Source organism: Kryptolebias marmoratus, linkage group LG11, assembly GCF_001649575.2.
Source record: "Kryptolebias marmoratus isolate JLee-2015 linkage group LG11, ASM164957v2, whole genome shotgun sequence".
In the NCBI taxonomy this organism is placed as follows: domain Eukaryota; kingdom Metazoa; phylum Chordata; class Actinopteri; order Cyprinodontiformes; family Rivulidae; genus Kryptolebias; species Kryptolebias marmoratus.
Genome location: NC_051440.1, coordinates 10037010 through 10046750, shown reverse-complemented (window position 1 = coordinate 10046750; position 9741 = coordinate 10037010). Strand labels below are relative to the sequence as shown.

Genomic DNA, 9741 nt, shown 5'->3' with positions numbered 1-9741 from the left:
AGTGACATCAGAAAATCAACACTACATTTTTAAACAGTGTTTGAAGCTAAATGTGACAAAATTTAGGCATGAATTTTTAGCAGAAGCTAAATGTGACAAAATTTAGGCATGAATTTTTAGCACAAGCTCCTTTACAAACGGCGCCCCATACAGCAGGTGCCTATGATTACTTTCTGCATTAAAATTAAAATCTATGTAGTGATTTTGTGTGTGTGTGTGTGTGTGTGTGTGTGAAATCAGCCTGGATTGTGGCAAATGGTCAGAATCAGTTATTGTGTTTTAGCCACAAAACTGCAAACAGATCTGGAGTTTCCTCTTCATTTGGCCCATTTAACTGACTTTAAATCAAACTTCATAAAGAAAAAAACAAAAAAGAAACAAACTACTTGCTCATGCTGATGATGCTGTGCAAACCCCCCGGGGAGAAACCTGACTCCACGGTGGGGAGACTCGGCTCTCTGATCATGTGGCTCGAGCAGGTTCTAGCGCCCCCCAAAGTTGATCAGCCATAAGCCTCCATCCATCCATCCAGCCCAGAGGGGACAGAAGGACCGAAGCTCCGGCTCTTCCCTTCCCTGCTCCTCGGCAGGTGCGAGCATCGTGAAGGACACGGATCCGCACGGAAGGTAAGGACAAACAGGGCAAAAAAAAAAAAAAAAAAGGTTGGGCGGTGGAAAGAGAGAGTGAGGTAGAGGGAGAGGAGGGAGAGAGAAAAAAACAGCATGCTGTCTGAGATTATTTTATGAAGAAGCCGGATTCTGACAGCTGGGAAATCAGGGTTGTTTACAACAGAATGAGTGGGATGCGCGGTCCGGATGGAGCTCATATGCAGCCTTCCGCAATGCAGAAATGGGGATCATTAAGATCCAAAGAATTTAGCCCCTTTTTTTTTTTTTTTTTTTAACATATATTGTCCAAAACGTAGACTGATCCGGGATTTAATAAGAGCGGCGGGTGATGGATGTGCGCGCACAGCATCCTCCGAGCGGCCGAGGCTCACAGCAGAGCAGCTCGTTATAAATCTCATTCGTATCGGTGTTTTGTAACAGTTCCGAGTTTTAACTGAATGAGTAATGAAAGCCAGGCGCCCCAGCCTATCAGCGCCGCGCATACCGATGATCCGCAGGGCTCAGGGGCTGCCTGCCTCGCAGCCCGGAGATTCATCAACATGCGCGGCTGGAAACACTTTCACTGGGACCGGACCCGACGCCCCGCGGTGGCTGGCTGAATTCGGTCTGGAGGAACGAGGTTCGAGCCCGTCAGGCCGAGCCTCACACCCTTCCACCGTGTCAGGAGGAGGCGAGGTGCTGGTCAGGGGATCATGGGCGCGTCCTGAGCTGGCTGCCCTGGAAACAAACTGCTCCTGCTGCGTGTCGTTAAGGCTGACTGGCTGACTTCCACTGGCTTCTTTCAGGATGTCTTTTTGTTTTTAGTCCTGAAAATGTAGTGAAATAATAAGTTGGCTGTCAGTTAAAAAAAAAACAAAACAGAATAAGGCATCAAATTTACAGGAGACAAGCAGCTCCGAGTCATTCTGGGTTAGAAAAAAAAACAATTGATGTGATCTTTTGAGGCGATTTTTTTAAAGCTGTTTTCTTTTGTGTAGTCAAAAGGATAATTTTAATGTTTTTCTTGTTTGTTTTTGAAGTGGGGCTCTGTGGAAAGGTTATGAAGAAGTATTAACTTACCTGTTGTATATAGTTCAACAGATAACCTTAATTTGTAAAAAAAAAGATACATAAATACATAAAATAGGGCTGTTCAGACAGACTTGTTGCTGAATTCTGTCATGACTATCTGAACAACCTCAATGCACACTGAAAACACTTTCACTCGGCTCTGAACCTCTTTTATTCCCATATATTTGGTAGTCTGAACACTATCCATCCTGATCCTTGATGTAGGACCTCCTACTGAACTGACATAAAAACTGACACACACACACAGATATATTATGTGTGTGTGTTTATTTATCTTGGTATTTAGACACAGCTGATTTGAATCAATGGGTGATTGATTGGGCTTTTGCAGTACATGAACAGGTGATTTAACCACTGAATCAGGTGTGTTGGAGCAGAGAAACAAGGAAAACATGCAGGATGGTGGCCTTCGAGGACCAGGATCGGAGACCCCTGCTTGTTGTTATGATGTTAGTTGAAGACTGGAATGGCGCCTTATCTGATCCATAATTGCCGAATTGTGGAGCAACGAGCCGTCAGTTTAATCAATGAGACTAAATTATTAAACAATCTTTAAATGTCCACAGTTGGTTTGTTGTACTGATGAGTGGAGTTTCCTGAACACTCATTTTAAGGTTTCGCACTGACTTGATTTGCTGAGAGACCGCCGAACCGCCTCCGAACCCCTTGCTCCTTGACATTCTGACTTCATTCGCCCATCAGTGCAGGTGTGACACTCTTCATTGTGTGTCATGACTGAATCAGAGCCATAATGTGGCACAAATGTCAGAGGAATTCCACTGTCGTCTGTCAGGTGAAGCACTTTACGAATCTTAAAAGCTCGACCTCTGCTAATGCATCCTGTGGTGGGCTATGCACACCCTGAGGACAGACCCCCTCTTTCATACTTAGTGACTGAATTTACTCTGCTAAGAAGTAGGCTAAACCACCAGGTGCAGAGTAGATATCTACCATTTTGTTTCTTTGTTCTACAGAAGAATATGCAGGACAAAGCAGCATCTGCATGACAAGAATTGTTATATATATATAACTCAGCACATTGATGGCTGATTCTGTTTTTTGATTCATTTCATCCTCAGCTTCCATTAGTTTCAGAGTCCAATGCCTCGACATCATCATGTACTTACTTCCTGTTGGGTTTGAAGCTTCAGTCCTACATCTGCCATGTGCTGATGTAATAACTTCTCGTGTCAGAAAACAGAGCACTTTTGAATCATTGTTTCCACTCTCCATTCGACGTCTAGTCTGTGAACACGAAAACAAACTTAAAAAAAAAACTCTTCTTATCTGTTCTCAGATTCTCTTTTTTTCTAATTTCTTAAGTGCTTTAATTGCTGTCTTGATTCTTGTAACAACAAGCATGTTGGATGTTTGCCACTCAGGATTACAGCAATTTCAAAGTCATTCCAGGAGATTAGATTGGTTTCCAGATGTCCTTCCGAGCCTTGGGTGAAGAATTTATTGGACAAAAAAACCTAAAAAACCAGACCAGAGTAAGATAAATTTGGTGTGCTACTTCAAAATCTATTTCAGCTATTTGGCAGACTTTGGATCTGGCAGAAGGGACAAGTTGTCGGATACTGTCTTCAGTAACAGTGAGTGCAGCGCAGTCAGGCTTAGAGGAAAATGTAAGCTTATTGTGAAACAGTCCATGCAGATGAACACTGTGTGCAGAGACGTGAGTCTGTTCTTGCTCTGTAGAAGTACTCCTCTGTGTCTCCGTGACAAAAACTGCGATGCTCTCTTGTTGACGCTTCAAAAAGATTGCTCAGCAATTTACACACCAGCAATCAATAGCGAGACGCACTTATGGTACGGCTGAGAAGCAGAGACGTGACGCCTTCTATGTATGCCTGGAAACAGACCTCCCCTCTGTTCATGCTTGGTGAGGAGAAAGACTTTCAGTCCCTGTCTGAATACAGTTTGCACCGGGTAGGCCATTTACTCTTCAAATGCGGGCTGTTCTATGCTTTCTGCATGTGTGCTGCAGTGAAATTCGTGTGTAGAGAAGCAGATCTAATAGGTAAAAAAACTCCATGATCATAGTGCATGTTTGTGCCCCACCTGTTGATTGCCTGTCTTATCAGTGCTGTGCCGTACATCAGAAGTGAATGTAGTTTTTTTTTTGAATCAGTGTCTGAACAGCTCCTATCCCTATCATACACAGCTGGAGCTGTTTACTTTGTAAATCCAGTTGGTAGGAAAAAGCTGTGCATCAGACTTTAGAAGGTATTTCCTTTTGCATTGTGGTTGCTGGATTTGGTTTCTTTAGGTTTTGTATTGTGAGTGAAGCAAAACAATTTAATCTGAAGAGATTATTTGGGTTTAAGGGGAAAAAAAATCAGCCTTCTGTGATACATTACAAACAAAGGCCCCATTTATTCTCTTCTAGTTGTTTTTTCAAACTGATATCATTTTTCTTCATTTAGCAAATAAGGCTTTTGTTCACAATATTCTAATAAAAATGATGAAGAACCCAAATTGGGCCACTATGTGCTGAGAACATCCACATTAATGGCATTTCAAAATACAGAGAAAGAATGGAGCTCCAGGAGTGATAGGCAACAATTAAATTTGAGGTTATAAGAATCCGTTCCATCAGTTTAGTTAACTGCATGGATTCACACTAACCTTGATGTCTACGTGCAGCAGAGGTTCTGCTTTGTTTTGTTCTCAGTTTGGACGAAGAAGCAAACCAAAATGCAACACCAGAGGGTTTAGGAACTGTGTACAAATTGCAGATTTAGGGTGGAATATTCAATAACATCAACAGAATTGCCTGTTTTCCCCTAAATCACATCAGATATTTATGAACCAGACAATGATATATCCTTTAATGTCATTCAACCAGTTCAATTAGAAACATGCCAGTTTGTATAATTTAAAAAATTACTATCCTCAAGTTAGTTTATTGATGGTTCCTCAGTCCCGGTCAGAGTTTGACTTGGTCTGATTAAAATTAGTCTTTAGTGTATTGGTTTAAAGTTTTACCAAAACTGTTTTCATTTCTTTGATTTTGTTTAAAATTTTCTCCCAATTATTAACCTTTTACCACGATTAAAGGATCAGGATAAAATGAGCCAAACAGAAAAAAAAGGCAGATAAAAATGGCTCCAATGTTGTGGTTTCCAGGGCACAAACCATTAGCAGGCAGACATGAAACAGGCAGCTATGTCTTTTTCTTTTCTTAGGCTCTGTACTTTGAGTCCATACAAATGCACCAAAAATAGTTTTTAAGAAATCTCCACTTTGGGAAGTGTTTTTTGAAATTCTCGGTTTTTCTTACGAAAAACACAGTTTGTGTGTGAACTGGAGGTGCAAACACAGCAGAAAATCTATCCAGAGTAGTGTAGCCAGGGCCTAAAGCGTTAGTCCAAAACCATAAGGTGCGCATAAATCAGGACTGTAAATAGTTATTTGTTGCAGATCATTTACAGGACTAGGAATTTCCTTTTAAACCAGTCAATGTGATAGAATGGGAACCTTTGTTGCTTGAGCCAATTTACTGTTTCTGGGGTCACTGTAGCTCATTAAAATCCAGATTAATTCCTCCTGGCACCTCTGGAGCCCACTTAGTTTTATGTCAGATATAAACAATCATTCAGCCATCCTGGACAAAGAATGGTTTAAGATGTGCGTGTGCAAAATGCATATATGTGAGTTTAACTCATTTAATATCTAAATCAAATGAAGTGCAGCACACTTTAAAAGCAGCACTATGATAAAAATAGATGTTTTTGATATTGACTGCTGAGTTTTGTCTATTTATAGCAATGAGGGTCATTGAGTTAAATGTAAAAATATGTTTGTTTTCTAGAATAGATAGTTGTAAAAGCACTAAAGATCCAACTCACCTAAAGCTATAATGATAATTTTCATGTATCTGTTTTTTTTCTCTTTTTCAGTGTAATTTTATCTTGATAAAAGTGATAAGCATCCACTGTGACTCATTCTGCTGTTCTGTTTTATCTGCCAAAATGACATTGGAAATCAGGTTACATTAAGATAAGGAAGACTGGACCAGCAGGCGAGGTCGGGATCGCCTGTTATCTCCCCCTGACATTTATCAGAGACACGAGATGATACCGATCAATGTTCTCTAAGTGATGTTATGGACTGGGTAGAAGTTTTACGGACAGTGACAAAGGCTTCTCTGCTGCTTTTTTTGGAACAACCGAAGAGTTCCAGTTTTCCAAAGTGTAATTTAGATCGGATAAAGAACAGGATTTAGTTATCAGAAGAGCGACGGATGAACTGGGCACATGATGAAGTGCCATCACGATCCGTTTGCTACGATGGCTTTGTTATATGAAAAGTCAAGGAGGACAGGAGCTCATCCCAGCTGCCATTTAATTAGAGAAGGGGCAACAAAGTGAGATGATCGATCACACTAATGTCTACTTCTGGTTTAGATTCATCTTTCAGTGTTTAAATGTATGTGTTTGGGCAGTAGAGGTGTAGGCCAGAAACCTGTAACAGTATCGGTTACTTTGAACCCACACAACAATTTCCATTTGTTGTTGCATTTTGACCACCAACATCCAAAAATTTGGTCAAATATACAAATGTGTGACACTTGGAATATAGAAGCCTACAATTTATTTTATTGTAATCCAAGCTGTGCTTTGCAAATGATATAACACACACTGGTATGGCTGTGATGATAAACTTTCAGCCCGTTGTTCAACCTCACTTTGAATATATGAAGTCTTTGCTGAAACATTTGGCTTGAGCCGAGGATTTTAGCTACGTTTGACAGCAATAAAAATCTATAATTAGGTCTGATTTAAAATTTCTTCTCTCTTAAGTTTCAGTTGGTTTTCCTCTGACACATTTTTGGTCTCTGTAATCAAAGGAAATCCTCCGGGATTATTGGACTCAATTAGAGAGATATTAGAGATGTGTGCCTTTTCATTATAGTTCATAACAGTATCAGTTGTAAAAAAACAAAAAAACAAATTAATAACCTGAGAATACATGCCCTCCTTCACTGCAGTGCTAGCTCAGTTATTAGCAAAAAAATTCTCATCTGGATTCACTGTGAATTTCAGCAATTAAAGCCAGAGATACTTAGTCATCCAATAACTAATTACATGATATTGTTGTTAGCTAGTGCTTAAGAGGTTAGTATTTAATTATGATAAGAAGCAGAAGTGACAATACTGCAAGGTTAACAAGTTATTAAGGCAGTTTACTCTAATTAAATACTTAGTTTTAAGTATCTAAGTATGAATGGATCTTAATTAAACTAGTCCTTAAAGATCAGATTGCCTCTTGTGCATTTATTTAACATTTCACTGAGCAGAAATGTTGTGTCCCACAGAGTGGACTGATTTCTCACATGGAAGTCTGCAGCCACCTGTTTCTGCACTTCAAATATTTTGGGTTTTTATTTGCTAAAAAGCTGCAAAAAGCATGTGTGGTTTGAGAACACGTACGCACAATGTTTTGAAAATCAGTGGAGCATGTCTGATTTGTTTCCAGGGATTTTTCTTTTTCTTCTTTTATCCAGAAAACAAATCAGTTTAGAGTTATTTACAAGGGAATTCCTTATTTGTTTGTTTAGACTTGTTTAGATCTTTCGAGGGATAAAAAAACCACAATGTTTAGTCCAGATCTTTAAATTTCTCAGGGGTAATTTGTGAAAACTTTGGTGACAGCTTTTATATTGAGTGTGAGAGATGTTTTTACCAAGCGGGAACAGAAAAAAATATCTGTTACCAGCAAGAGTTGTCCAATTTAATGATGTTTCCTTTGACATGTGTTATCTTCCATGCACAGAAAAGCTAGAAAATTTGCACATTCCTTTTTGAAGACTATTCTTTTTCTTGAAGCTCTTGGTAACAAGCATCATTTTGAACTTAATGCTGTTTAATCTGTGTTCATCAGAAGCATGTGAAATCTTACTATTTTTAATGTCTTCTGCTGACACCTCTAGTGCTTGTGATAAAACCAAGCCATTTGAGGGAGGAACCCATTTAATTAGGAACAAAAGTGACTTCCTGAGTGTGGACAAACCACTCGTGGGGGTTTTGAGCACGGCCTGTTGCTATGGTGCTGGCAGCATTTGTTGGACACAAGAACACAAATTCATCCAAAGGCTCGTTCTGCCCGCAGATGAGTGGCGTTATGCTTCCAAGCATAATTACACTCCTCATCTTATGCCATAACCTTTCATGGACAACCACGGGGTAAAGGAAGTACAGCCTCTCTCAATTCTCGTGTTTTACAAAACAGGACATATTAAAAATGAACTACTTATTACCAGGTTCTACATTTTTTTATTTCCAACCTCAAGTTTACAAACACACACATCAACTTCAACTGCGCCATCATTAAATAATGACGCAAAATGGAAAAGTTGAATGTGTAAATCCCTTCTCCTGTTTCTATAGGATTTAGGAAGAACAGCAACAGCCAGATACTGCTAATTAAATGCACTTATATAAGTGACTATTAGGAGTATGATCTTCTCAATAAAAGCAGGAGTTTCAGCAGTTTGCTGGTCTGGAGTGTACAGATGAGTGTGTGTGAACACAATGCTAGGGAGGAAAGACATCATCACTGACCTTAGAGGAAACAGCTGCTGCTACAGCAGTCTGAAAGGGATTTATGGTAATTTTCAGACAATTCAGAATCCATTACTCTATAGTGGAAAAGATTTATGGAAGCTGCCTGGAGTTCTAGTGGCCACCGTAACAAATTCATCCCAAGGTCAGACAAACAAACCTAAGAGCTAAATCTTAGACTCAGTTAGTGAGTTAAATGTTAACGCTCATGACCGTACAATTAGAAAAAAGACCGAACAAGCACGGCCTATTTGGAACTATTTTCAAGAAAAAGCCAAATTCTCCTGAAGAGTGGGCCAAGTTTCTTCCATAACAATGTGAGAGACTGTTAAAGTCATAAAATAAAACAAATACTTTAAGTTATTGCTACTAAAGGAGATTCTACAAGCTGCTGAATCATGGGGTGAACTTAATCTTTTTACACGCTGTTTTATCCACTTCGGCTTCATTTATGTTTGGTAAATAATGACATGATGGAATATGTTGTGTGTTTTTGTATGCTTGAGGTTAGATTTGAATTATTAGAGAAACCAATAAAGACCAGATTATTTTCAATATGTCCTTATATGCAAAACCCCAGAATTGTAATTGTATATGTGACTGCATATTTGTTTGTTTTTATGCTAACTGGATGTCACCTTGACTTGATGAGAGATAATAAATTCAAGACCATCAGTGTCACCTAGGTAGCACATAAACGGGCATTATGACATCTTCATGGGATTAGTGTTAAGTATGGTAACAAACCTAGAGTCTGTGGGGATTCCTGCTTTAATAAAATGTCCCTGGTGAGAAGTGTCCTGGCTGATCCCTGGACTTCTGGGTGAGGGACGGTAGGAGTGTATAGAAGACTAATTGCCCAGAGGCAAAAGCTTCCTGCATGTGGAGAGAATACTGAGGAAGCTGCACTCTTGGGAAGCCTCATTATACATTTAGGGGCGTCCTGTTTTCCCTCTTTCTGGACAGCTGGACAGCTAAATTGTTTGTGGATCAATAGTTTAGCTTCCTATTGGCTCCACACAGTGAGCAAAGTGCATTTAAACCTAAGAAATCCCATTACCTTTGGCAGATATGGGAAACAAAGCACTTGGAGCCTCAGTAAGTGCTACTGTAACACTCACAGTCTTCCTATTTGTTTACCTGCAGCATTTTTATAAATATCTCATGATACTCACATTTAAAAGGTGTTGGTTTTAGACAATATTTTGGTATTTCTAAATGATTCATTGATTGCAGCCATTTCCTGAAGGTTGACTAAGACTTAAAGATGCAAAGAGATCTTTAAAGTTCTTAGGTTGGGCTGCAATTTCCAAGCCAGCTGATTGTATACTAACGCAGCTAATGACCTGCAACCGGTGTGTATTGATTTAGCACGTTATTTGAAATGCTTGTTGTTTTTCAGTCAAGCTATTAAAGAAAGCAGTGGGGGGAAAAAAGGCAGAAAGTGAAGAAACAAAGGGAGAGGGTTGGCT

The 9741-nt window shown here is 39.5% G+C and overlaps 1 protein-coding gene across 1 annotated transcript in view; it reads left to right on the top strand.

Moving 5' to 3' along the window:
- Nucleotides 1-527: 527 nt before the first annotated feature.
- The window catches only part of cntn1a (contactin 1a), a 68511-nt gene continuing 59297 nt past the window's right edge, over nucleotides 528-9741 (top strand). The window contains exon 1 of the mRNA XM_017406083.3: nucleotides 528-626. The gene's annotated coding sequence lies outside the window, so the exon portion shown is untranslated. The remainder of the gene's footprint in view (nucleotides 627-9741) is intronic.